At 48.6% G+C, this 26,282-nt stretch overlaps 2 protein-coding genes across 2 annotated transcripts in view; both read right to left on the bottom strand.

Annotated features, from left to right (window-relative positions):
* SMIM18 (small integral membrane protein 18) overlaps positions 1 to 3,835 on the bottom strand; it is a 51,001-nt gene extending 47,166 nt beyond the window's left edge. The window contains exon 1 of the mRNA XM_074993828.1: positions 3,796 to 3,835. The gene's annotated coding sequence lies outside the window, so the exon portion shown is untranslated. The remainder of the gene's footprint in view (positions 1 to 3,795) is intronic.
* Positions 3,836 to 15,464: 11,629 nt separating this feature from the next.
* The window catches only part of RBPMS (RNA binding protein, mRNA processing factor), a 104,046-nt gene continuing 93,228 nt past the window's right edge, over positions 15,465 to 26,282 (bottom strand). Inside the window, exons 8-9 of the mRNA XM_074993823.1 lie at positions 20,821 to 20,926; positions 15,465 to 17,212 (exon numbers count right to left, since the gene is read on the bottom strand). The gene's annotated coding sequence lies outside the window, so the exon portion shown is untranslated. The remainder of the gene's footprint in view (positions 17,213 to 20,820; positions 20,927 to 26,282) is intronic.

Here is a 26,282-nt window from a genome sequence, read left to right as displayed (position 1 = left end):
TCCTAAACCGGCTTCAAATGGCTGTTCTCATACATTGGTTGCAAATTTCTTAGACCTACCATGAAAGAAAACCAGAGATGGTAGGGAACTGGACTCAATGACCTCTCGAGGTCTCTTCCAGTTCTCGTGTTCTATAATACTATTATTTATTCTATGAAAAACAAGGCACCTAGCATATGGAGAGAAGAAAGAGAAGAATTGTTTTGGGAGAGGCCACAAAATAAGATTGTGAATTTCCAAGATTTTGGAAAAAATGTGGATGAACAAAGATCAGTCTTCAGAAGATATAAGGAACTTGGCAATCAGCAAGTTCACGTCTCAGTTGTTATGTCTACCCTTCCTGCACTTAGGAATGTATCTAGTGAACATGAATTTATTTGGATTATCGTTTCTGCTCCACACTTATTCTTTATAAACTTCTGGGACAAGTATATCAATTCTCCTCAAATGGCTGAATGTGAAACACCCCAGTAGGGCAGCTAAAAGAGAACAGCTCATCCCAAATAGATCTCATGGGAGTGAACTGACTGGGAAGGATGTATTTAAATATTTTTAGCAGTGTTAAATGGCTTTATTCCTGTATGTATGTTCGGGAGTCAATGAATCTTTTGACAACACCTGCAGGGCCAACACCGCAAGCTCGGAGCAAAGTGTGAAGGGGGGCCCAGCTCTGTGCCCTGGAAAAGGCTGAACCAAAGGCAGAAGGGTGCGGCCTTGGGCAGTCAGTCCTCAGTGCCACTCAGATCAAGGTGCTGGGCTCCCAACCGTCAGAGTTGCGTGGAGTACCTCTGCCATGGCAGTTCAAAGGGGCCAGGAGCTCTTGTTGTCACTGCCAAAACTCCGGGCCCCTTTGAATGGCTGGGCCACGGGCCTGGACAACACCCCTAAATGGACAGAGCCACATGAACCATTGTTTGTGATTACACAAGGTCTACGTGTTAGTTGTGCACCAAAGAGATCATGGCTGGTTCAGTGCCTGTTACTCTGGCTATGTGAGGACTCCAATTATACTTTTTTAAAAGTAACTGAGAGGAAGCCATGCTAGTCTATATACTATCAAAACAAAAAAGCAGTCCAGTAGCACTTTAACAAAATAATTTATTAGGTAATGAACTTTTGTGGGACAGACCCACTTTTTAAAAAGTGGTTCCTGTTGGGAGGCCCTTCTTTGTTATCACCAGAGTCATCAAAACCCAGTAACTTGACATTTCAGGTGCCGAAAGGGTGAGAGAACGTCTTTCATCCACTCAAGGCATTGTAGAAAGAAGGACAAGAGCTGAACAATGCAGCCTTAGTCCCTCGCAGGACTAAGAGAAGCAGGGTGGGTTGCTGAAGAACACTCACCCATGATTTCGAGAGCCCAGCCCACTATCTGTATCTGCAGAAGTGATTTGCGAATATGTGCAAATTTGAAGGGTTCTAAATACAAAATTTATATGTCTCAGCAAAAATAAGACCTGGATGTCTGCACCCACATCTGCAAATGAGCATCTGAATGGAGAGAGAGCAGATAGCTGTGGATTTGCAGGGCTGTAGCGGGTTAATTTTCCACTGCAGTGTAGACCTAGCCTGGGTAGGAAAATGGTACCTTGCTACCTCTTACCCAGATTGAGAGGGTAGCTCTTTCCCCTTTAAAGTGCTGGCAGTAACAGTTTCTGCTTTAGTTTCATATGATGAGGACAGGTTTTTAATCCTAAAATTCACCACAAGCAGATCTCCACTAGTCGTCATTAATACGGTTGGGTCTTGCCTCAATGATTCTGTAATCTTTCATGGGATTTGTTTACTAAATTATTTAAACCTGTAACCCTACAACATAGGCAACTGGTGCCTGCAGTGAGAGGGCACCCGACTTAGCCATTTAAATTTTGGCAGGGGCATAGGGGGTGCATGTCCCAAGTGCTCCCCTGAGTCACTTCTGAATCTGTGATGATTGCTGGGAGTATTAACAAAGTGTTTGGTGCTTTTGTGGACTGATGTCCCTGTCAGGGTCATAAGCCAACCAAAAATGGAATGGCCCTGGAGTTGCCCGTTAAAATCTTGAGTCTATAGCATATGTGGAGGCTCATACAGCCAGTGGGGAGGGGCTAGTTATGCTTTTCTCTCATACCTGGATCCTGTTCTTGTGCAGACTCCTTTTTAAACTTCTCCATTGAAACAATTGTTGTCCCTGATCATGCCCTTCTAACTCTTTAAGAATAGACCCATCTGTGAAATAGCCATGGAGATGGAGATTTAATCCTTCGCTTTCTCTAAACCCCCAGTTAAAAGATTTGTCAAAACAGAAATAGGCCTGTTGCTATAGATTGGTCATTTTCAACTGCTTGCATATAATCTGCAGACTCCCAAGCATCTGCTGTTCACTAGTTGAAAACCAGTGCTGTGGACAAACGAACACTCAACATCTAACGTTCTGTTGCAAGATACACTCGAGGGTTATTTCACTGGTAGAATTCCTAGATTTACATCTGCCAAGGGCTTGGGGTGGGGGCGAGGGGATGTTGAGATAGTATGAGGGCTTTAGGGGAAAAAAGAAGGAGCTTGATTTGTCCTTTTTCTCATGCTAAAGCGACAGGATGACCTGGGACCCTCCGTGGAGCATCAATACTTAGAATGAAAATATTTAATATGTCAATTTAGTTTCGATGCCCTAGAACTGCTGTAGACCCCACAATGGTTAGGAATTTGGCTGTGCTTCGTAACCCCCCCACAGGCCCACGTCCACAATGTGTGCTTTAAGAAAAAGGAGCTCTGCTGTCCTCATGAAGTTCTGTATGAAAGCGTGGGAAGGCGACTTTTCACAGCCCTTAAAAGTGTGCTGGTCACAGACAGTGTTTCATAGTGTTGAAAATGCCTCTGAATCTCAGACTAGGCAAGCACCACTGAAAACTGGGATTCAAAATGCACTGGATGCCACAGAGGTTGCATGAGAGGCTTCGTCCTCTCACGTTTTGTTGGTGCTGAAACAAAGGAAAAGTAACCCCAATCCCTATGCTACGAGCGCATCCAATAGGTGGGAAGTTGTGGACGTGGGAGCTGAGATAATGCTCAGCTTCCGCAGCCAAATCTCAGCCTAAAATTATACCCTGGGCTCTGCACCTGCTGAACTTTGGTTAATTTAGGCACAGCATTGTTGGCTCTGGAGGGCTGCAGTGGTCACCAAGCGTATTACACAAATGGAAGGAGGGGTTCCTGTCAAAAAAAGCACAGGCTGTACCAAAGGTGGTACTTACTTGAATTCAAAGAAATTTGTCCCTTACCCAGATACATTTCGATACAAATGTTGAGCTGGCTCAAGGAATAGCAAACCTCCCATCCACCCTTTTCACCCTCCCTGGATCCCTCCCCTTCCTCTCCTCCCTTACCCGTCCATGTGTATCTTCACCTTGTTTATGACTATTGGCCCCAGTTAACATGTTACGTCTTCGTATTACTGTCTGTATTTGTATTGTCTGGTCTTTCAGCTGTGACAAGTTGTAAAATGTGTAATTGAACAATAGTTTTAAAGCATGCAGTATATGGAGTCAGATACAAGCTGCAAATCATTTACCTTTTTGGACTTTGTTTCTTTATGGAAAAGAATAACTCTCAAAACAAAAAGGAAAAAAAATAGCTTTCTGGTTTGTTAACCTGTGTGCAGGAAACATTGTAGGTTAGAAAACTCACGTTTTGTCCCTTAAAGGAGAGGAATGTTGATGATGATGGTAGAATCAAACTCTGGAAGGCACAAGTTTGATAGACATTTCTCCTAAACAGTCAAAACAGAAGACTGGGAGAGGACAAAGGAATGGATACCTCTTTCCGTGCAGTTGTCAGTTTCAAGCTTCAGCGTGGCTTTTGCCTTGGAGCCAAACTCTGGTTTATCTGAAGTCAGTTTGGAAAGGCCAGATGAGAAGTGCAGTCCCCCTCTTCTCTCTCTTGAGCGCTAGGACATTCTGAGGCCTCCTTTCTAGAAAAGAAATGCCACCATGTCCAATTTCTGCAATTTTTTGCATTTTAAAATGTGTTTTATACATAACTAATGAGGAGGAGGAGGAACATATGCCTGTTCATGTTTGAGCTGGCATATGTGTGTCATAACGTGAGGCATGTTTTTTGTATGGCAGCAAATAATTCATAGATTCTAAGACCAAAAGACAACATTGTGATCATTTAGTCTGATCCTGGTATAACTTGCTGCTCAAACTAGAGGGTAATAGTCTAAAAAATAATCCCAGTTTGATTTAAAAATGGTCAGTGATGGAGAACCCATCACAACCCTTGCTAAACTGTTGGAGTGGTGAATTATTTTCACCATTCAGAATTCATGCCTAATTTCCAGTCTAGTTCCAACTTTCTTCCATTAAACTGTAAGAATTGAAGAATGTCTGTACTGAGTCACACTGCTAGTCCTTCTAGCTCAGGATCCTGGACCGGAGACAGTACTAGATGGTTCAGGGGAATGAAAAGACCAGGGCATTTTAGGGATACTGACAGAGTAGTGTTGCACCTTCCCATCCCGGATAATGCCATTGCTGGACCTGTCCTCCATGAATGTATCTAATTTTTGTAAACCCAGTTGCAGTTCTAATTTGATCTGGTGCCCCTTAGTCTGGGTGCCAGGCAAGGGGTTAGTAACATTTCCCGGTTATTTTCTCCATCTCATTCATGATTTTCTAGATCTTTATAATATCCCTGCTAGTCATCTCTTTTATAAGATAAACAGTCCCAGTCTTTTGAATCTCTCCTTGTAAGGAAGCTGTTCCATGCCCATCATCTGTCTTGTTGCCCTTCTCAGCACATTTTCCTGTTCTAATTTTTTTTTTTTTAGGTGGGGCAACCAGAACTGCACTTACTACTCAAGATGTGGGCATACCATGGATTTATACAGAGACATGATGATATTTTCTGTTTTATTATGTATCCTTTTCTTAATGGCTCTTAATATTCTTGGGTTTTTGTTTATTTTTTTGACTGCCACTGCATATTGGGCAGATGTTTGCAGAGAACTATCCAGGATAACTCCACAATCTCTTTCCCAAGTGATAATAACTAATTTAACTCCCATCATTTTGTATGTACAGTTGGGATTGTGGTTTCTGCAGCACATGACTATGCATTTATCTACATTGCCTTTCATCTGGCATATTGTTTCATCTGGCATCCAGTTTTATGAGATTCCTTTGTAACTCTTCATAGACTCCTGTGGATTTAACGATCCTGAGTAATTTTAGATCATCCGCAAATTTTGCCACTTCAGTTACCACTTTTCCCAGACAGTTTATGAACATGTTGAATAGGACTGGTCCCACTATAGCCATCGGGAACCCTACTGTTTACTTCTCTGCATCATGAAAACTGATCATTTATTCCTACTTCCCCCTCCCTATTATTTAACCAATTACAGATCCATCCAAGGACCTTCCCTCTTATCCCATGGCAGCTTACTGTACTTAGGAGGCTTTGAGGGGAGGGATCTTGCCCAAATTTAAATTTTCTGAAACTATAAGTGCACTATATTCAGTGAGTCGCACTTGTCTACATACTTGTTGATCCCGCAAAGAATTGTAGTAGATTGGTGAGGCATGATTTCCCTTTACAAAGGTCACATTGATTCCTCCTGAATGTATTGTATTTAGTATGAGTCTGGTAATTCTGTTTTTTGTTATTGTTTCATCCATTTTGCCAGGTACTGAAGTCAGGCTTACCAGCCTGTATTTGCCAGGACTGCCTCTGAGACTTTTTCAAAAAATATTGGCAACATGTCAGCTATCCACCAGTCATATGATCTGTAGGCTCCTTTAAGCAACAAATTACATGCTGCAGTTATACCTTTCTCTGCTAGATTGAAGAGCCAATTATATTTCCCCCATGTTGATATTTAGACTGTAATTGAAGTCACCCTTTAACCGTCTCTTTGTTAAGCAAACCCAATTTGAGTTCCTTGTGTGTGTCTACATTGCGATAAATGACCTGCAGATACAGTATCTACTTCCTGCAAAGTTGCTGCAATTAAAGAGTTCTTCCATCACCTCCCTTGTCTACAGAACTGCTCAGGAGTGCAGGAAACAGCAAGGTTTTGCATGCTTGAATAAGAACGCTGACGTGCAGCAGTTTGTGGTGCCTCTGATCTATAATTCAGCACGATCATCCCAAGCTCTTAGAGAAAGGAGATGAGAGAGGAAAGTTAGCTTAGATTCAGAGCAACTGTGTAGAGAATACCCCCGTGGCTGCGGCAGGCCTGCGGCTGTCATTTCTTGTATGCGCAGACAGCTGGACGACTGGCATGGGGGGGGTGCTGCTGGTCGAGGAGGGATTGGAAGCAAAGGCTGATTGGAGGGAGTAATGGCAATGAGATGTGATTGTTTCCTACTTTGTTTGCTCCCTGCTAATGCTCCAGCCTGGAATTTAGGCATGTGCTGGAGACTACTAGTAGCTGCAGCCAGTGGGGGCTCAAAATGGTTTTTCATCACCTGGTAACTTCAGTTAACTCCGGGGTGGAGACCTTGTTTGGGTCGGGGGCCAGTGACCCACAGAACTCAGTCGGGGACCACATGCAAAGAAGGGGGAAAAAAAAAAAAACCTCGCAGATGTGCCTCACTTAAGAAGCAGAAATAAAAGACAATCATCTCAGTACCTTCAAGCTCCACCCCAGAGCATAGGGAGATTGGCTTGTAGATTGTGGGGCTGTCCTAGGCTCTGGAGTGGGGCCAAAAATGGGGGGTCAGTGCCCATGAGCGGGCTTGCTGGGGATGTGGGGTCTGGGCAGGAGGTAGGGGGAAGAAATGAGCCTGAGGTGCAGGGTCTGAGTAGGATGCAGGGTGCAGGAGTGGGCTGAGAGAGGCTGTGGGCTCTGCGTAGGACATAGGATGCAGGAGTGGGCACAATATCTGGGTGGGATGCAGGCTGGGGTGCAGTATCCAGGTAGGAGGTACCGTGCAGGAGCAGGCCGGGGTGGGAGATCTTGAAGGGGAATTCAGGGTAGAGGTGAGGGGGTCTGGGCAGAAGGGAAGGTGTGGGAGCATGCTGGGGGTGGCGCTTGAAGGGAGAGGGTGCATGAGTAGAGGATGGGTGCAGAGTCTGGAAGGGAGATGCAGGGGATGGGATGTGGGCACCTACCCGGTGCAGCTGGGTGGGAGGGGGGTGGCATTGAATGCACATCACTCCATTGGCTCTGCATGCTGCAGGGAAGTTCCCCCTGCTAGCACTGTCCCCCGCAAATGGCCATGATTCAGCCAATGGGAGCAACCAGGAGCGGGCCCCACACCGAGCATGTCCCTGTAGCACTCATGCACTTCCTGCTTGCCAGACAGAGCTCTTCGGCTGGCCCTGGCGTGCTTGGATCAGGCCCGTGGGGCTCAGGGCTCCCCTCCCATCCTTCCTGTCATCTCCCTGAGTGGCAAGTCCTCCTACAGCCATGATGCTCTGTGCCCTGACCCCGCCCCCCCCCGGGTACGCTGCTCCCCATTGTGACACCAGGTGGTGGCTTCCCACAATATCCCAGCATGCACTGAGCCACAGTCTTACCGCAGACCCAGCAGAATGGTGGGCATGGGCTGAACGAGACATGCTATGTGGACACCCCTCGTTGCAGGGAGGAGGTGCACGGAGCAGCACAAGTGCAAGACAGAAGAGCAAGTGGCTGGCCCTCCACGACCCCTAGAGCACGCTAAGGGGGCAGCACGTGGGTGGAATTTTACTCCCGTGGGATTCTAGTCTTGGAAGCTTTAAGGTGAGAAAGCCCCTGAGGGTGCCCAGCAGCCCCCCGGCCGCGGCTTCTGTAGCTGGACGCTCGTGTATTTGTGACGTTCAAGCTGGGCTAGTGTCCCTCCCCCATGCCAAGGACGCTGCCGGCAGGAGCGGTGACTGTGGCTAGGTCTACGCAGTAAGCAGGCACAGACGGGAGCACAGCTGAGGGAGAGGAGCTGCTGAATAAGGAGCTTCCACTGTTGCCAATTGTTTTTCAGACCAGGCTTGCACTTCTGGGTGCATGTTAGCTACGGCATTAAGCATCGGCTCTTCGCTGCCTGGCTCCACAGGCCAAGTGGTGGTCACGTGGCTGTTAACCATGTGCTGTGCAAAGGGCCAGGCCAGCCTGCACGAATATTTAGTTCCTCCCTTTTTTAACAACTGTTTCAGGGCACTAGTAATGGCCGGAAGCGACTGTATGTTTTACCTGTGGCTGCCCCGGCAGCTGCCAGTGAGTGATTTTAGAGGACAGTGATGCAATAGCCTGCTGGTCTGTACATTTGAAATCCATTTAACACATGACGCGCTCAGCTGGACCCCACCCCCCCCTCGCAGCAGGCGCACTGGCTGCCTCTATAGCAGCTAAGCGGTATTTTGTGCCAGTCGTGTTGCACCACTGCGGGCTGCCACATGCACATGGCTTTTCTCTCGGTTACTCAGCGCTGGGCAGCTCTGACTTTTGTATGTGATGTAGAATAGAAGCCTCCAATGTGCAGGTAGCCCAACTCCTGCCTGGGAGCGATGGGGCGTGAGCCACGTTTCAGTGTCCGGGGACATGCAGGATCTGCGAGGAACAAGCGTGCAGTTGGGCAAGGCCTTGGAATGATCATGCTGAAACATTGTGTTCGGTCATTTTAATGCAAGATGTCATCTATGTGACTTTCCCTCTTGGCGTCTCCAAGGCGCTGAAGAGTGTGGGCCAAGTCTGTGGTCAGGCCTGCATGTCTTCTGCGTGCAGTGAAAATAGCACGCGTCCTGCTCTTTTTCATCCATGTTTCCTAATGGGGCTTTTCCATTCCATTGCAGAGATGGGCAAGTGAAGGCCCCACGGAGGTTGCATTTGCCCAAGTGTTCTGCATTTGAAGGTAGGCAGAACATGGGTCCAGTGTCTGATCCCCACCCTTCCATGTAACAAAACAGCCGAAATGGCGCACTTTAAAGACTAACAAAATGATTTCTTCGGTGCTGAGGTTTCTTGGGCCAGAGCTGAAGACGTGGGTCTGGCCCAGGGAAGCTCATCACTGAATAAATCATTTTGTTAGCCTTTAAAGTGCTCCATTTCGGCTGCTTTGTTTTGCTGGAGCACAGACCCACACGACCACCTCTCTGCTGCTATTGCCCCCTACGTGTGAGTGTGACTAATCTCTGAGCTTCCTGACCCTGAAAAACTGGTATGCAGCAAAACACCCCTACGGAAAAAAAGTCCAGTTTTAAAACTATCCCTGCTATGGCACGTCCCATGCTACTGTACCCTCCCCAACACCCTCACTGGGACACTGCCCTCTCCTGGTCTTCCCTGGAGCCATCTGACACATTCTGCAGCTCCCCTCGGTCAGGTACCCCAGGGCTCTGACCTGTACTGTCCTCATTGGACACCAGCCTTCCCTGTAAGCTGCCCAGGAGAGATTCAGGTGCTGCCCAGCAGAAGCCCCACAGCCAGCAGCATGTCTACTGGTGGTGTACATCTGTACCTGCCTTGGTGCCTGGAACAAAATTTATTCTGCCCATGGATGGAAAAAAAAGTAGAGGGAACACAGCGGGGCACCCTGTCTTTGAGTGGTCTCACAGGGCCTCAACCTTCACTGCTGTGCTGATGCCTCAGTCAGACCAGCCTGCATGCACCACTGTGGGCACACCCTACACACAATTGTGAGTAGCATTGTACAAAACGTGCCTTTTGGCGGTATTATCCTGCAAGACTATCCTGGTCAAATATACATGCAAAATGTATATAAAGCATTAGAACATAGACTGAAATTATAACTGCACTGGGACTTATTAGGCCACCTTGGGGAGAAGGTAAACCACGTTCTGAAACACCAAGGCTTAGCTGTCAAGTGGCTGTTCCTTGGCAATGAAAAGGGGTGGGGAGCACGAACAGCCCAATCTGCACTTTAGCAAGCAGCAAGGTGGACTCGCTTTCACCATGAGCTTCCATGTCCCCAGCCTGCTTGCAGGAGGGCATTTTAGCTAGAAGTGATGTTCAGGAAGATGCATTTCAAAGGTGATTGGCCTGTAAAAACAAGGGTCAGAAATACCCGAGGTCTCTCTTCCGCTCCCCAGCACGCTCGCATGCTCACCTAAGACAACAAAGGAATCAGCCCTTTGTCGTCGGGAGCGAATTTGATCAGCTATGGTTCTGGGCATACGTGATGAGGATTTTTACTTTGAATCCAATCTACTTGGTTACATTTAATCCGTATCTTCGAGCACAACAAGAAGTCCTGTGGCACCTTATATATTTTTTTTTTTTTGGAGTCTAAGCTTTCATGGGCAGCTGCCTGACGGTTCGTCAGATGCATGCCGGTTAAGTTCAGTTACTGGAATGCGTTTTAGTTTCATTTCTCATACAACCATTTCTGAGTTTAATGCTTAATCCTTCTTTTCACTTAAAGGTGGGCTCCCTGGCGTTAATTAAACTTTAATCCCAAACTAATCCGTTGTGGTGTGTAGCCGGAACTGTTTGGGTGACGCTCGTTAAAGTGCCAAAGGATTGCATAGTGACCCACTACGAGGGCAACAGCCTCTAGCAGCTGAGCTGCCCGGGAGAGGGCTGGCCAGGCAGAACACACATTTTGGGTCTGGGAGCGTTTTGGGTCATGCTGCAGGTGGTAAGCAAGGCTGCTGGAAGCTGGAGTGTGGCTGTTGTGCTAACAGGCACCTGGCATCAGGCTTGTAGCTATACACAGCCACCGAGGGTGGGCCCCACGGCGGGCGTGCGGGCGTGCGTGCGTGTGAGAGAGAGAGAGAGAGAGAGAGAGAGTGAGGGTCCTGGCCAGGGAGCCATCACAACAAAGCATTATGAAGCACTGGAGGTTGCAGGGGATGCACTGACCTAGCCACACGCTGGGCTGGCTGGCAGGCACCCTGGAATGAAACACCCAGCTCAGCCTGCGGGCCGGAAGCACTCGGCCTGACGCGTCTCCACCTCTTGTGAGAAACTTGCGTAAACCCAACCTTCTTTACTCTGTGTGGGCAATCCACTGCTCCCTGCCACGCCTGACCTAACTGCCACCCACCCACTCCTTTGCCTCACACATCCAGCCCATCCCAAATCCAGACACAGCTTCTTCCTCAGCACCTGGATCCTTCTTGTCTCTCCCCAGCATCAAGGCGCTGCCCTGCCGGCCCATGCAAAATGCAGCCACTAACCTCATCTACCTGGCCTAGCCACGTGGTCCTGTACCTCCTATTGACAATTCCCTCCTCCGTGCCCCATCCAATGCCATTTCTTATTTCAGCGCCGTGTCTCACCCCTCAGGACGCTACATCCCGCTGGCCCTTCGACGGCACCTCACACATCCCAGCCCACCAGTTGCCGCGCTGTCAGCTTCACCGATGCAGCCCCGCAGGCGAGGCATGACCACCCTGAGCTCATCTGTGCCCACCTTCCCTTCAGCCATGCAGCCTATGCGCAGTCATATACCTGCCCTACTGCAGCGTGCAGTGCCTGTGCGCTGGCTGGGCCAGGGTGAGCTGTGCAGTGAATGGGTTCTCCGAAGGTTCTGCCACAGCCTGGGCAGGCTTGCAATGACCTCCTGCTCCTAAGCTTCCTGAAGTTGACTGGCATCTTTAATTACTAGTAGTACGTACCTTAGCAATTGTGAGCAACTGGGGCAGATGCAGATCTGTGTATATTATGCATAATAATGGGAAGACAGTCCTGGGGGGCTGTGCCTAGGTAGATGGCGTAACACTGACTTGGGACACGTCTCAGCCTCTTGTGAGAACTTTGAGTAAACCCAACCCTCTTTATCTTCCCTCTCTGTGTGGGCAATCCACTGCTCCCTGCCTGGAGTACATTTTTCTGATTTATGGTGGGGGGGTCCAACCCAACCCAACCCATTTAGTCTGCTGGGGTTTTCCCTGGTGTTAGAGTCCAGCGTTGGGCCTGGAATTCCAGCGTTCAACCACTTCCTGCTGTCATTGCGGTCACCTGCAGGTACGAAGGCCATGCTGCAGTAAAGCGGGTGAGTCACTGAGGAGGCTTGACAGCATTCTGTGATGGAGTCCCTTGGTCTTTCGCTATCACTTCTGCTTGTGGAGACCCCTGGAAACATCAGGGTTTGTTTTGTTAAATGTGAAGCACATGACCCCTTGGAACAGCAAATTGAGGTGGATTAGCTAGGCTGATTGCCTTCCTAGCAAATAGCAATTTTAGCATATTTTGGGCTAATTACATGACTAACTCCTGCTCTGTGTCTGCCAAAATTCTCCTCTGAATGTGGCTCGGAAAGAAAATGACTCTTCTGTTCACCTTGGGGTTTCCTCAGTGTGTAACAGTGAGACGAGCTTCCCAGATCATCGTCCGTCTCCTGGCCTTCACTAACATGGTGCAAACAAAGCTTTTCCAAATTAACTGTACTGAGTGCCTTCTGCCTTTGCTCGTACCGCCGCAGTTCATCCCTTTGATCAGCTTTGTCACTTGCCTCTGGGCCCTTTCCAGTTTCTCCACATCCTTTCTGTACCTTGGTGACCAAAATTGGATGCACTACTCCAGCTAAGACCTAACCAGCACTGAACAGAGCAGGACTATCAGCATCTGTGGCTTGTGTGCTATTCCTGTTATTGTAACCCAAAACTGCATTTGCTTGTTTTGCAACAGCATCACACTGTTAACTCAGACTGAGGGTGTGAGCCATCGCAACTCCAAGATCGTATTCAGCAAGGCTGCTGCCATGCCATTTATTGCCCAATCGGTATTTGGGCACTTGGTTTTCTTTCATCCCTTGGTGCAGCACCTTGCATTTGGCTTGGCTGAATTTCATTTTGTTGTCTACAAGCCCAGTTCTTCAGGTTACCACGCTCCCGTTGAATTTTAGCTCGCTCCTCCAAAATGTTTGCACACCTGCTCCCACCTCACCTTCTTGTCTCACTCAGCTCTCTCTTCCTGCTTCCAAGACAGTAATAAAGATGAGAAATCACACTGGACCCAGAAAAAAAGATATCTGTGGAACCCCATTCGAGACCTCCTTTCAAGCTGGCATCCTTCCATTAATAGTTGTTTTGGGGTGTTTTCACACCCTCCTCGGGCAGCATCGGCTCCGCTGGCTTGGCCACGTCCACAGGATGAATGATGGAAGGATTCCAAAAGACATCCTGTATGGCGAGCTAGTCTCTGGCAAAAGACCTCCCGGACGCCCCCCATTGCGCTACAAAGATGTCTGCAAGAGAGACCCTCAGAGAGGTAGCCATCGAGCTGGACAACTGGGAAGAACTAGCAGACAACCGCAGCCGATGGAGGCAGGGGTTACACAGGGGTCTTCAGAAGGGCGAGATGAGGATCAGACAGCTAGCAGAGGAGAAGCAAGCGCACAGAAAGCACACTAAGGACTTGCCAGACACCCACCACATCTGCAAGAGATGCAGCAAGGACTGTCACTCTCGTGTGGGTCTTCATAGTCACAGTAGACGCTGTAAATGAAGTCCTCAATTGAAACTATAAAGGGCGCGATCCATAGTCTATGCAGACTGAAGGATGCCTACTACTACGAACCAATTATTATCCATCCAACAGTAGTTCCACCAAACCTGCAATTCTCCAACTTAACTGGTCAATGTTAGGTTGGACGATGTCAAAAGCCAGGCTGAAGTTCAGGTCTGTTGTGCCCACTACAGTCCCCCATTCCCCAAATAAACTCCTCTGTCAGAGAAGGAAAATCAATCTCTTTTGGCATGATTTGTTGTTAGTAAAATCATACAGGTTGCTAACACCCCTTCATGCACCAGGTATTTTCAAAGTGAATGGTTTATAGCTTGCTCTAGCGGCTTTCCAGATTGCAAGGTCAGGCTGACTAGCCTATATCTCTCTGGTTCCTCCTTTCCCCAGCCTTTTAAAGATGGGTTCTACGTTAGCCCTTTGCCAGCCTTCCAGGATCTCTTTTGTCTTCCATGGATTTGTAAATAGTACTGCTAGTGGTGCCGAGATTCTGAAGGTAATTCCTTCAGCATCCTGGAGTGAATAGCATCAGGCTCTGCTGACATGAATTCACTCAAGCAGAAGATCACTGATGTTTTCTTTACCTATCCCGCTCTGTATCCCCACCTCTTTCTTGTCTACGGTAACTTCGCCAGTTGTCTGGTCACATGATATTTTCTGTGTGAAGACTGAAGCAAAGTAGGCATTGAGCAGCTCTGCCATTATCTCAGTGGTAGACAGTAAGCTGGAGACATTTTGCCAGGGTTAGCCCAGGGCAGGCTGCCAGCACTTTATCTAGGTGTATGGCCATTTGTACCTCCCATTGGCAGATTGCCGCTCCTGGCCAACAGGAGCTGCTGGAGACAGTGCAGACGGGGACACCACTTCCCACAGCTCCCATTGGCTGGAAACGGTGATCCTTGGCCAACAGGAGCTGCAGGAAGCAGTGCAGACTGGGATGCAGCTTCCCAAAGCTTTCATTCGCTGGGAACAGCGGTCCGTGGGCAATGGGAGCTGCAAACGCCATGTCTCTGGATGTGCAAGTAAATAAAGTGTTGCCAACCTGACAAGGGGCTAACCGTGGTGAACTGCCTCCATGCTGTGTCTCTGATTGCCCACCCCGGCTTTACCAGCTCACCACCTCCAAAGCGTAGCCACCACATTGGCCTCTGGCTTTCTTTTTTGTCTGACATATTTGAAGAACCTTTTCCGGGAATCTCCAATGTTCCTTGCCAGCTGTAACTCATTCTTTGCCTTAGCTTTCCTGACTCCGGGCACAGCGACACTACCCGGCAGATCAACCTGGTCAGGGTCGACCATCCGGCGTTCGATTTTGCCCCACCCCCACCCCCCGCCCCAGTAGGGATGCACAAAATCGAACTATCCGGGGTCGACAGCCGACCCCTGTACTCTTCATTCTCATGAGGAGTGAGGGAGAGCAAAGGGGGAGTTTTCCCCGTTGCCCTCCCTCAGTGAGGACGGCCAGATAAGTCAATCACAGATATGGCGATTCTTGCTGTGCTGGAGCTGAAATTCCCTATCTTTGATTGACTTTAAGGTCTAGTGTAGACCTGCCCTCTGTCACGACACACTCATGCTATTCCCACATGCTTCCTTGGTGTCCTACTCTGTTTCCTCTCTACTAAGTGCAAAAGGGACTGGGGCGAGCGTCTGCTTTAACCACCTACGTAGCACCAGCTGGAGGAGAGTGGGCTGGGCTGGGAGGCCTCTGCATATGCAGTGCAAAAATCACCTGGCCTTTGTTCCCCTCCCCTCAACTGCAACACTGCAAAACACGACTGCAACTCGCTGCTGTCTAGAACTGGCCTTAATGAATTTAGGTTGGTTGCCTGACAGCAATGACGAGTCATTGAAAATAATGGTGTGTGCGTTTATCAATCCCATACAGTACTCCGATTTCTTAATTCGTTTTCTGAACGCAGAGCCTCGTAATATTCATTCTGGAGTCAGCATGCCAGCGTAGTGCCCCCCCAAAGCTTCTTGCATGACTGGGACCCAACCTCAGCCACATGAGAATTTCCCTGCTATTCATGGATGGGTCATCTCGCCATAAGCAAATCGGCACCCCCAAGCTCTGTTATAAGTTACAATAATATTTGTTTTATTTTTTTTAAAATTACAATAGAAAAGTACCTTTAAACATAGTTCAAAAAAGCAGAGTAGACAATGTGGACGGCTTTCCCCTATTAGCCAAAACAAATACAGAAAATCAGTTTTCTACAGAACTAGTCTATTGGTTAGAATGTTCCTATGCATATATTTAGATTGCTTTATAAACATTTGTCTTAGAATTTAATTTGTTCTCGCGCGTTTTCCTGGTCACTTCGCTTAAGCAAAAATAGAACTGATATTTTTCTATCTTGTGCTTTCAACTACTATTGCGGTCTGGGGCCTGAAGAAGTCTCAACATCTGTATTTCACAAAACCTGGTGATGTGGTCATCATAACAACACTGACATCACTATGTGTTCAGCACAGTGTGAAGGAAAAGCCAGGGAAACTTCATGAGCACACTTTCACCACACTTGTCAACAGTCAGGTTCCTCTTGAACCAGTCACAGGATTCCTAAGGGACAATAGGGGGGCCAGGGTCCTCTTTAGGGTTAAGGAGTTATCCAGAAAACAGAGACTCATTTTTATAATCTATTCCTATGCAGAGGGAAAAGCAGCAGGGGGAAAGGAATGTACTGTTCAAATAAGCTTCTTGTTGCTGGTACGGTATTCTCAGTAAACATCGCAAATATTGCTTCAAGACTGTGACTGTAATAAAGAACAGGGTTTGGCAGAAAAGGCCAAACCCTCCCTTCTTGGCTTCACTTTTGCATGGAAAATACCTGTATATTACATATATTGCTAGGAGCGGGACAGGCATAAGCTATTCGTTAAAGCCCCAATACAACAAAGCACTGAAGTGTAATTGTAAGCATGTGCTTAAGTCTCCTTAACTTAACTAGATTTTTAGCGAGTTCTTGAGTGTGTTGTCGAATTGGGGTCAATTTCTCTTCACAGCAGTTTTACATTGCCAACAAAAGTTTCAGGCAGTTACTGGAACCAGCCCTCCCTGCCCCTGAAAACATACCACATAACCCAGCAAAGGTAACCGTACATGACATAAGCACAGGGACAGCTTGCCTTCATACGAGTCTCAACTTGCTTGGCTTTTCCCTGCCCAGCTCTGTGCTATCCTAAAGCCTCAAGCAGCAACGTGTAACTGTAGTCCTAAGGTAGAAAAACTACACAAGTTGTTTTTTTTTTTGATTGTCCTGCCTGATAGAGTATAGTACACTTGGGAATAAAACCCTAATACTGTAAATATACTTAGATCTGTTGTTCACCACATGTTAACTCTGCTCTGGCTGAGCACCATGCCTAAAACCTAAAAATACACTTATTCAAATCCAAACGAGATTTAAAAACATGTCTTCAACATGCAGCTTACAAAAAAGAAAGGAAAAATGAGAGAGAGAGAGAGAGAGAGAGAGAGAGAGAGACTTCATTGCACGCATTCAAAAGTCAAGCACAAGAACTGTGATCCAATCCAGCGTAAGATCACTATACGCACAGTGTTTGGTATAAAAATACTTGCTCTCGTTTTGCTCTGATCGGTTGCTTTTTTATGCTTCTGTTTGAAAATACTTTTCAAGCTCTACAGCAATGACTGTCCAATCCTGCTTTCACAAGTAACACTCTCTTCCTTGCAATAATACAGTGTCGAAAAAAGGAAACGTTATTTCGTAGGCTTTTTCTCTTCTATGAGAGCAGATGTGTGATAGAGGCTGTGGCAAAGTCTTGAAGGAATCAAAACTTGTGTGAGGTTTTTCAGGCCTACAACAATAGAGAGGAACATGTTAGAAAGGCAGATGAGACCTCAGAGTGGGGGAGATTAGAAGTAACTTGATTTGAAAAACATTTTAGATGCACCTGCATGCAGTAGTTATGTGTCTGGTGAGCAATCAAACATGTATCTAATGAATGAGCTCTCACATGGCAGTTGCTCTATAACCCTAATCATTGTGTTGCCCTTCGCTGTGTTTTCCAATGCTAATATATCTTTTTCAAGACAAGGTAACCAGAACGCCATGGAGTATTCAAGGCGTGGGCATACCATGCATTTATAGAGTGACTTCATGATAGTTTTCTCTCTCCCTTTCCAAGCATTCTCTTCTCTTCTTTGATTGTCACTGCACTTTGAGAAGATGTTTTCAGAGAATCATCCACAATGACTCCAAGATCTCATTCTTAAATGGGAACAGCTAATTTAGACCCATCACTCTGTACATGTAGCTGGGATTAGATTTTCCAATGTCCTCTACATTGAAGTTATCCACACTGAATTTCAACTCGGATTTTAAGTATCGGAGGGGTAGCTGTGTTAGTCTGGATCTGCAACAGCAACGAAGGGTCCCGTGGCACCTTACAGACTAACAGAAAAGTTTTGAGCATGAGCCTTCATGCATCTGATCAAGTGAGTCTGTGCTCACGAAAGCTCATGCTCAAAACTTTTCTGTTAGTCTGTAAGGTAACTCGGATTTTGTTGTCCAGTCATCCACTTTTGTGAGATGCTTTTATAGCTCTTTGCAGTCAGCTTTGGACTTAACTGTCTCAAGTAATTTAATATCATCTGCAAACTTTCCCACCTTATTGTTTACCCCTTTTTCCAGATCATTTGTAATATGTTGAACAGCTCAGGTCTTAGCGCACATCCTTGTGGGGTCCTGCTATCTGCCTCTCTCCACAGTGAAACCTGACTATTTATTCCTACGCTTTGTTTCCCATCTTTTAACCAGCTACTGATCCATGAGAAACCTCCCCTCTTCTCTCACATGACTCCTTATTTTGCTTAAAAGCCTCTGGTGATGGACATTAGCAAAAGCCTTCTGGAAGTCCAAGTTCAATGTGGATCACCATGTTTGTTTGATCCCCTCCCAGGTTGCTAATAGATTGGTGAAGCATCATTTTTCTTAACAAAAGCTTAATTGACTCTTCCCCAACAAATCATGGTCATCTGTGTATCTGATAAGTCTGCTCTTTACTATACTTTAAACCCACTTGCCAGTAACTGAAGTTAGGGTTACTCTCATCTAACTGCCAAGATGTTATCTGGAGCCTTCTTTTTTTTGAAAAAAAAAAAAACCAAAAACCTGGTGTTATATTAACTATCCTCCAGTCATCTGGTACATGGGCAGATTTAAGTGATAGGTTACATGCCTCCATTAGGCGTTTTGCAATCTCCTATTTGCGTACCTTCAGCTGGGTGCATGCCATCTGGACTTGGTGACTTATTACTGTTTAATTTATTAATTTGTTGCAAAACCACCTCCACTGACCCTTCAGTCTGGACAGGTCCTCAGATTTGTCACCCAAACAAATCCCTCAGGTGTGAGATTCTCCTTCACATCCTCTAGAGTAAAGAGCTCATTCAGCTTCTTCTCAATTGTCTTGTCTTCCATGAGTGCTCCTTTAACACCTCAGTTGTCCAGTGGGCCCTACTAATTGTTTGGCAGGTGACCTACTTCTCATGTACTTTTCAAAAACTATCAGCAGGTTTTTTCATCTTTTGTTCTTCAAATTCTTTTTTGCCCTGCCTAATTATTCTTTTACACTTGATTTGACCATGCTTTTTTTTAAAATTCGCAAGGTGCCTTTCTTTTTAAAAGGATGCCCATTTGCCTCTGCCTCTTTCATACTGTTGTTTAGCTATTGTGACTTTTTTTGGTCCTCTTGCTCTATTTTTATTTGGGGTAAACATTTAGCATGCACCCCCTATTATTATATTTTTTAAAGGTTTCAGTCTAGCTTGCAGGCATTCAACTCTTGTGACTGTTCCTTTTAATTTCCATTTAACTAGCTTTCTCGTACATGTGTAGTTTCCCTTTTGGGAGGTAAATGCTGCAATAGTGGGCTTGTTTTGGTATGTTTCCTCCCACAAGGATGTTAAATTTAATTACATTATGGTTACTATTAACAAATATTTGCCCCTTGGATCAGATCCTGTGTGCCACTTAGGACTAAATCAAGAATCATCTCTCCCCTTGTGGGTTCCAAGACTAGCTGCTCCAAGGAGCAGTCATTGCTGGTGTCCAGGAATGTTACCTTCCGTCCTGTGGGGACACATAACCAATCAATACGGGGAGAGTTGAAATCAGCCAGTTTTACTGAATTTTCTATTGTTTTAGTCTCTCTCATCTCCCTGATCATTTCAGAAGTCATCCCCATCCTGCTGAGGTAGTCAGTAGCTTGGTCCTACTGCTGTGCTCTTATCACTGAAGTCTGGCATTTCTAGCCACTTTAATTCATTTAAGATCGTTCTTGCATTTGACCCTATTTTTTCTTTCCCATATAGTGGAAACTCCCCCATTTGCACTACCTAATCTCACTGCTGTGTACAGGTACAGGTTGAACCTCTCTCTTCCAGCACCCTCGGGACCTGACCAGTGCTGGACAAGAGAACCTGCCAGACCACAGGAGGTCAATATTACCTAGCACATTTCCAACATGTCCACTACTTACTGGGCTCTTACAAGACATTCGGGGTAAATAAGGGCTGAATAACAGCACAGAACACAGAGCCCGGACTGGTGGCTGGAAACAAAAATTTTGGGACCAGGGGAAACTTGGCCACACCCATGGTAAGTGGTTGTCCAGCTGACTAAAATCATGCTGGATTATGGGTGTTAAGGAATGAGTGTTCTGGATTAGAGAGGTTCAACCCGTATTACTGTGTCTCACTGAGCATCATCATTCCACCAATTTTCTGTGTGCCTGCTGTAACATCATCCACATTGCGTACCAGCAGGTGAAGTGCACCCAGCTTAGCAGTTAGGCCTCTGGCATTTGCAGGGAAGCACTCTGTCACTATTCAGTTGCCACGTGATGTAACTACACAGGATTCTTTTCCAAACGACTGTTTCTTTTCAGCAGCTTCCTGTACTTGCTCAACTTCTAGGTTCCCCACTTTAGCTGGCTATAAAGAATCCCATTTGCACATTCTCCCCAAGGGAGATCTCTGTCTGAATTGTGTGTGCCTCCCTATCTGCAAGCTCTTCCACAGCCCCTACTTTAAAAAGTCCTCTACCACCTTTCAAATTTTATATCCCGGTTTTGATTTAGGCTCCCATTCTTTCTGCATAGCCGCCTACTTTAAAACACAGTTCCAGAGTGCTTTGCATGGCAGGCGGGGGCGGGGGCAGTCCAGCTCTGTGCCCAGCACGTGAGCTCATGAGTAGGGCAGGAGCATGGTGAGGTGCTGGTCCCACGATTCACTGCACTGGGAACTGCATCCTCACGGCAGGCTTGAGGCACTAATTCTCTCACGTTCTGATTGTAAGCACCGCTGCAGCTTCAGGAGTGAAGAAACTGACCCCACTCGATTGCTACCAGGTGAGTTTCAGCCCCAAGGCAGAGTGTGGTTTGAGGATTGTCTCTTAACTTACCAGCACACTGTAGTTTTGCAGGTGGGCATGAGAACCCAGTAGCCATGTTCAAGGGCTCCACTAATACCCACAAGACTGATTGTAGCCACCATCACACACCTGATACCTGTGATAGAAAAAGACAAGCACAATCAAAAACTCTGGGGGAACCACGTGCCCCTGAATTGACCCTGGGGATTGAACATCCAAGAGGAGAAGCACCAAGTACCATAGCATTTGTTCCCATTCATGTGACCCCGTTTCCGCGCTGCCAATGGCGGCGGTAGTAACATCTGTTTCAGAGGTGCCAGGGCTGGATGCACAACCTGGGAAAGGGTGAAGCTGCTTGGAAGTGGCCTCCTGCCCTCTCTGGTGGCTGTGACAGCAAAGCAGGAGAAGAGGTTTGTGAGGGATCGGCTGGCTGTGCATGGAAGTAGCCAGACCTCCAATTCTCTTTGATGCCTGTGCAGTTATAACTGAATGACTGTTACCCTGCGTCAACGAACTGTTCAGCGCCAGCTCCCCACTGGACATCGTCATGGGTGCATTAAACGCAGCAACCAGCTCCATCAGGGAAGGTTGGAGGATAGCAGAAATTTTCCAAGTTAGGGAGGAGGGGATGTTCGCCTCCACCCCGCCTTTGGGGGTGCTGCAGGGCTGGTTGTAATTACTGGAGACCGTGCATGCCAATGTGTGAGACAAGTGCTCAGGCTGACATGAGCACCTGGACTTCTCAGCAAAAACTAACATGCAAACAAGTTTCAGGTGGAGCATCTTTAACTCTGGTGTCCGGTATTACAGCCACCAGCGTTTTCTGTCCCTGGCTGCTATTTTGAGGAGTCTCCTCAGCAGGGAGCATGGGTGAGGCTGTCGGACACCCCAGACACACACAGGTCAGCTCACTGATTTGCAGAGTCCCAGGTTATAATGATTGCACCTGATCTCCGGGAAAACGGGGGTGCAGAACGTCCTAGAGCACATCCAAATAATTCCCAGAGCAGCTCTGTCAGACGAACAGCCCACCTTCCTTTCGCCATTGCTAGTGGTGGACAATCCATCACGACCTTGGTAAACTCTTACAAAGGGTTAATGATCTCTGCAATTAAAAATGTATGCATGATTTCCCGTCTGACTTTGTTTAGCTTCAATTTCCAGCCACTTGATCATGTTATATCTGTCTCGGTTAGACGGCAAAACACATTATTTAATATGGGTTCCCGTTGTAGGCACTTATAGGCTGTGATTAAGTCACCCTTAACCTTTGCTTTGTTAAAATAAATACATCGAGCTGTTTGAATTCATCACTGTAAGACATGTTTTCTAACCCATTAATCATTCTTGACGCACTTCTCTGACCCCTCTCCAATTTATCAACATCCTTCGGGAACTGTGGGCACCAGGACTGGAAACGCTATTCCAGCGGCGGTCAGCCTAGTGTCAGAGACGGGGAAAATAATCCCTCTCCCACTGCTTGTAATTCCCTTGTATACACATCCCAAGCTCACGTTAGTTCTGGCCCTCCAGCCGACGGAGAAATGGACTGCGTGCAAAGTGGCCGCAATGGGAAAGCATTGAGGCAGACGGCGGTTTGTCCTCTTGTGATAACAGGGGGCACAAGGTGTTCACACAGAAAAGTCAATTTTTATGCCTTTATGGAGCTGGATTTTCAGAAGTGCTTACACGCGCGCGTGCGCACACACACACACACACGCACACACACATTTCACAGAGCTGGAAGGGACCTTGAGAGGTCATCAGGTCCAGTCCCTGCACTCGCAGCAGGACCTACCACCATCCCCAAGAAGTTTTTTTTTTTTTTTCCGAACTCCAACCTGCCCCAGACCCTTGTGAGGCCCCTTGAGGGCGGCGCTCACAACCCTGGCTTTACAGCGCCAGCACTCTAACCGCTTGCTACCCTCCCCACCCCACCCATGACTTTACCCCTCTGTAGCTCCCTTGGGAACAGCAGAGCAGCCCCCGCCCCGCTAGCCAGCGCACGGAAAGGGCTGTTCCCCTGCCTGTGCAGACCACAGCAGCAAGCCTCTCCAGCGCAGAGCAGCAGAGGAGCAAGCCCTAAACCCAGAGGACTCAGCGATCCCCACGCCCTGACCACCGAGGTGAGCGATTACGAGCAAAGGCTGCTGAACAGGCCAGCCCAGGAACTGAACCGAGCGGCTGGGCAGACAGGCAGCAGTCAGCCCAGCGGTCTCCGATGCCTGCCCAGGATTATCGCAGTCCCAGGACTTTGCCACAGTGATGTGCAGAGCTCAGGCAGCCTCTCCCCAGAAAGAGTCTGTGACCATGCGACTGTGGTGCCCTAGGAGGTATCCAGGCGGGCGCAGAGCGGCCATGACCCTGTGGGACCAGGACACAGGCGTGCATCCCACCAAGCTGGAGCAGCAGAGGAAGTGAGTAGCAAGTGGACCTTCCCAAGCCATTGTCTCCCTCCCAGGCTGCTCCTGGGACAGTGCAGCAAGGGGTGTGAGGGAGAGCGGGCTGGAGGGGGCTCCCCAGGGTAAAGGCCTGCAGAGCCCTGACTCTCGACCAGGCAGCCTGGCCATTCCCCCCGTTGCTCCCTTTGAATTCTAACATTAGCCTCTGCACACGGGGCATCTGCAGCTGTTCTCCTGCCCTGGCACCATCACCAGGCTGCTCCGGAGAGAAACGTGTGTGTCTCCTTTCAACACCCAGGATGTGCCAATGCCCACGTGCAGGGGCTGCTCTCTTCTGGGCCACGTCATGTTGCTGCAGCAGCCAGAGTGCCGCCGGGGAGCTAATAATACCCCGTTCCCAAATATGGCCTTGCGTACGTTTCGACTGGTATGTTGGAGCAATCCTTGTTTTGGAAGAAAAGCTGCTTCCCAAACGTTCAAAACAGATTCTTCGTGCATCACTTGCTAATTTGTGGGGCTGGAAATAGCCACGGGACACCGTGTCCGATTCTGAAAGGTCAGTACCGAGTGTAGTGGCTTGAATGCCACAGCCATGATTTCAGGTATCTGCTAAGAGGTGAAGGTCTTCTCCAAGTGTGGCTATTTGCAGCAATACCAGGTTTGCTCTGTTCTGGGGTCTCTGGGTATGGGTGGCTGGGTGGGTGCATGGGCTTGAAGCAGGAAGTGCTCCCTCCGACAGTAAGCAAACCCCTTTGGTAGCACCTCACCCACCAGCTGTTCGGCAATCCACTGAGCTCTGGTCTCTCCGTGCTGGGAGTTTTCCTTGTTGTCTTCCTATTCGGTGGTGGTAGTGGGGGTGGGAGGCCAGGCAGCGGGGTCAAGGCCTGATTAAGGCTATTGAGCGAGTGGAACAGGGACAGCCCGCGCCCCTTGCTGCTGTTTCTGCGAGGCGGGCTGGGAAGGGGTTCTGGACGGGGCAGTGGATGATGAGGAGGAGCAGGTGAGTTTGGTTGCAAAGCACCTTACAAGCTGCACCTTCGCCATGGGGATTTCGCTCTCGGGCTGTCACCTCTAGGGCCTGTAGGCAAGCCAGGGCCCAGACTGCTTCTTAACCCGTGCTCCGCAGCACCAGCGCAGTGGGAGGAGCGCTGAGCCGCCTTGCGGGCATGCCCGGATTGAGTCAGGAGGGAACCCACGAGGCAACAGTATTGAAAATTGCCTTGGATGGCTCCATGCCTGGGGTGCTGGGAGCGGAATGAAATCCACGCTCTCTGCAGGGTCTGGGGAGTTAGCGCCCAGGAACATAAGGCTACGCTGAACTGGTGCTGATGGCGGGAACTACTGAACGGAGGGGGCACGAGCATTCAAAGTGGAGGTGGCGCGTCGCCAGTTGTAAGTGGACTGTCCTCTCCTGTATATACCCTGATGGGAGGGGGACAGGCAGCGTTGACCCCACTGACTCCAGCGAGAAGCCCAGCAGACCAATGTGTGCAAACAGCTGATCAGAACCTCCTGTTTAGCCCACACTCACAGCTGGCCCATAGAAATGGGGAAAACCCAGGAGAGAGGGGCTGGTAACCACAGCAGGCAGCTGCAGACAGACCAAGCAAACCTTTGGTGCTGCCCTGCAGGGCCAGAGGGGGCCCGACCTGGTAGCTGCCAGAGCCCAGCTAAACTGGCCTGTCATTTGTGTTGCTTTCCATGCACTCGCACAGCCAGGGGCAGAGAACGAACCTGGCTGTGGCTGATTGTCTATTTCCAGCTGCAGACTTGGGCAGAATGCAGGTGTCGCTTCCTGACCCTGGGAGAAGGCTGGATCTTGCTGCTATTGTGAAATGGGAGGGAGCGCAGAGCACCAATTGCAGCAGCAGCTGCACCAAGAGGATCGCCAGCAATTCCTGCTCAGACTATGGGCTTGGGCTGCCCACGTTGTACGGCGTGGTGCCGGTCACCCATGTGGGAAGGATCCCTCACTAAGATGGGCTGAGGATGACCCGGAGTCCTTCCAGGAGACCTTTGAGCAGCTGGCTGAGGACAACTGACCCCAGGATTCAGCTGCGCATTGACTTCCACAAAGTAAATGCAGTTTCTAACCTGAGGCCTATCCTGTGCTTTGGATCGGTGGGGGTGCTGGTTGCGCTGGGGCAGGCCCAATACAGTAGACCCCCAACTTATGCGGCAGTTGTGTCCTTGTGCAACCCCGTGTCAGTCAAATGTCGTGTAGCTCGGGGGAGCCAGGAAACTGGCCTGTTCCCTGTGAGTGGCTGGCTCTGGGCTGGCCGCTGCTCACCGGAGAGGGGAACCGCTGCACTGGTCAGTTTCCTGGCTCCCCTGCATGGCGGGCAGCCCGGAGCCAGGCGCCAGCTCCCTGCCACAACTTGAGTGCGGGTTGCGCTTATCTCGGGGTTCTGCTGTACACCGTACTGGCCCTTTCTCAGCGGTACGGGCAAAGCCCTAGCCCCTCAGGTCCGAAGAACTAGTCACACTTTGTGGCCTCTCTCAAGTCCAAAGCTTCCATTTGGCCTCCACGAGCCCCAGCGACACCTGACAGACCGATGGATAAGCTGCTCCTCCCTCCCTGGTGTGCCTGCGGCCTGCCTGGAGCTGTTGTGTTCTACACCAGTGGCCGGGCAGAGCATCTCCTGCGGGGGAGAGCGCTGCTCCAGTGACCCTGGCCTCACCACCAACTCCAGCTAATGTCGGACTGGAGATGCAGAGACAGAACACCTGAGACATCCCCAGCGGGAATGGGAGAATCAAGCTGCAGGTGGCCACGGTAAAGGCTCTTGCAGAATGGCCAGTCTCTCCCAGGAAGTGACAAATGATATTTTTTCTGGGACTAGCCGGGGATTTATACCTGGGTGCTTTGCAATCAGCCCTTGTAGTGAACCTTCTGCTCTACTAGGCACCATGGACGGGGCCCTGGACTGCTGCGCATGCAGATGGAAAGCGACCCCTTTGCAGCACTCCGGTAAAGAAGAACAGAGACTCTGGGGCCAGCCTGGCCTGGCCCAGTTGCCTTTTGCAAGGAGAGAAGCAAAGTGAAGGCCTGGAGCAGCACCATCTGGGCTGTAAGTACCTGCGGGAGGA

Source organism: Carettochelys insculpta, chromosome 4 (assembly GCF_033958435.1).
Source record: "Carettochelys insculpta isolate YL-2023 chromosome 4, ASM3395843v1, whole genome shotgun sequence".
NCBI lineage: Eukaryota > Metazoa > Chordata > Testudines > Carettochelyidae > Carettochelys > Carettochelys insculpta.
This window is presented reverse-complemented; position numbering and strand designations above follow the sequence as displayed.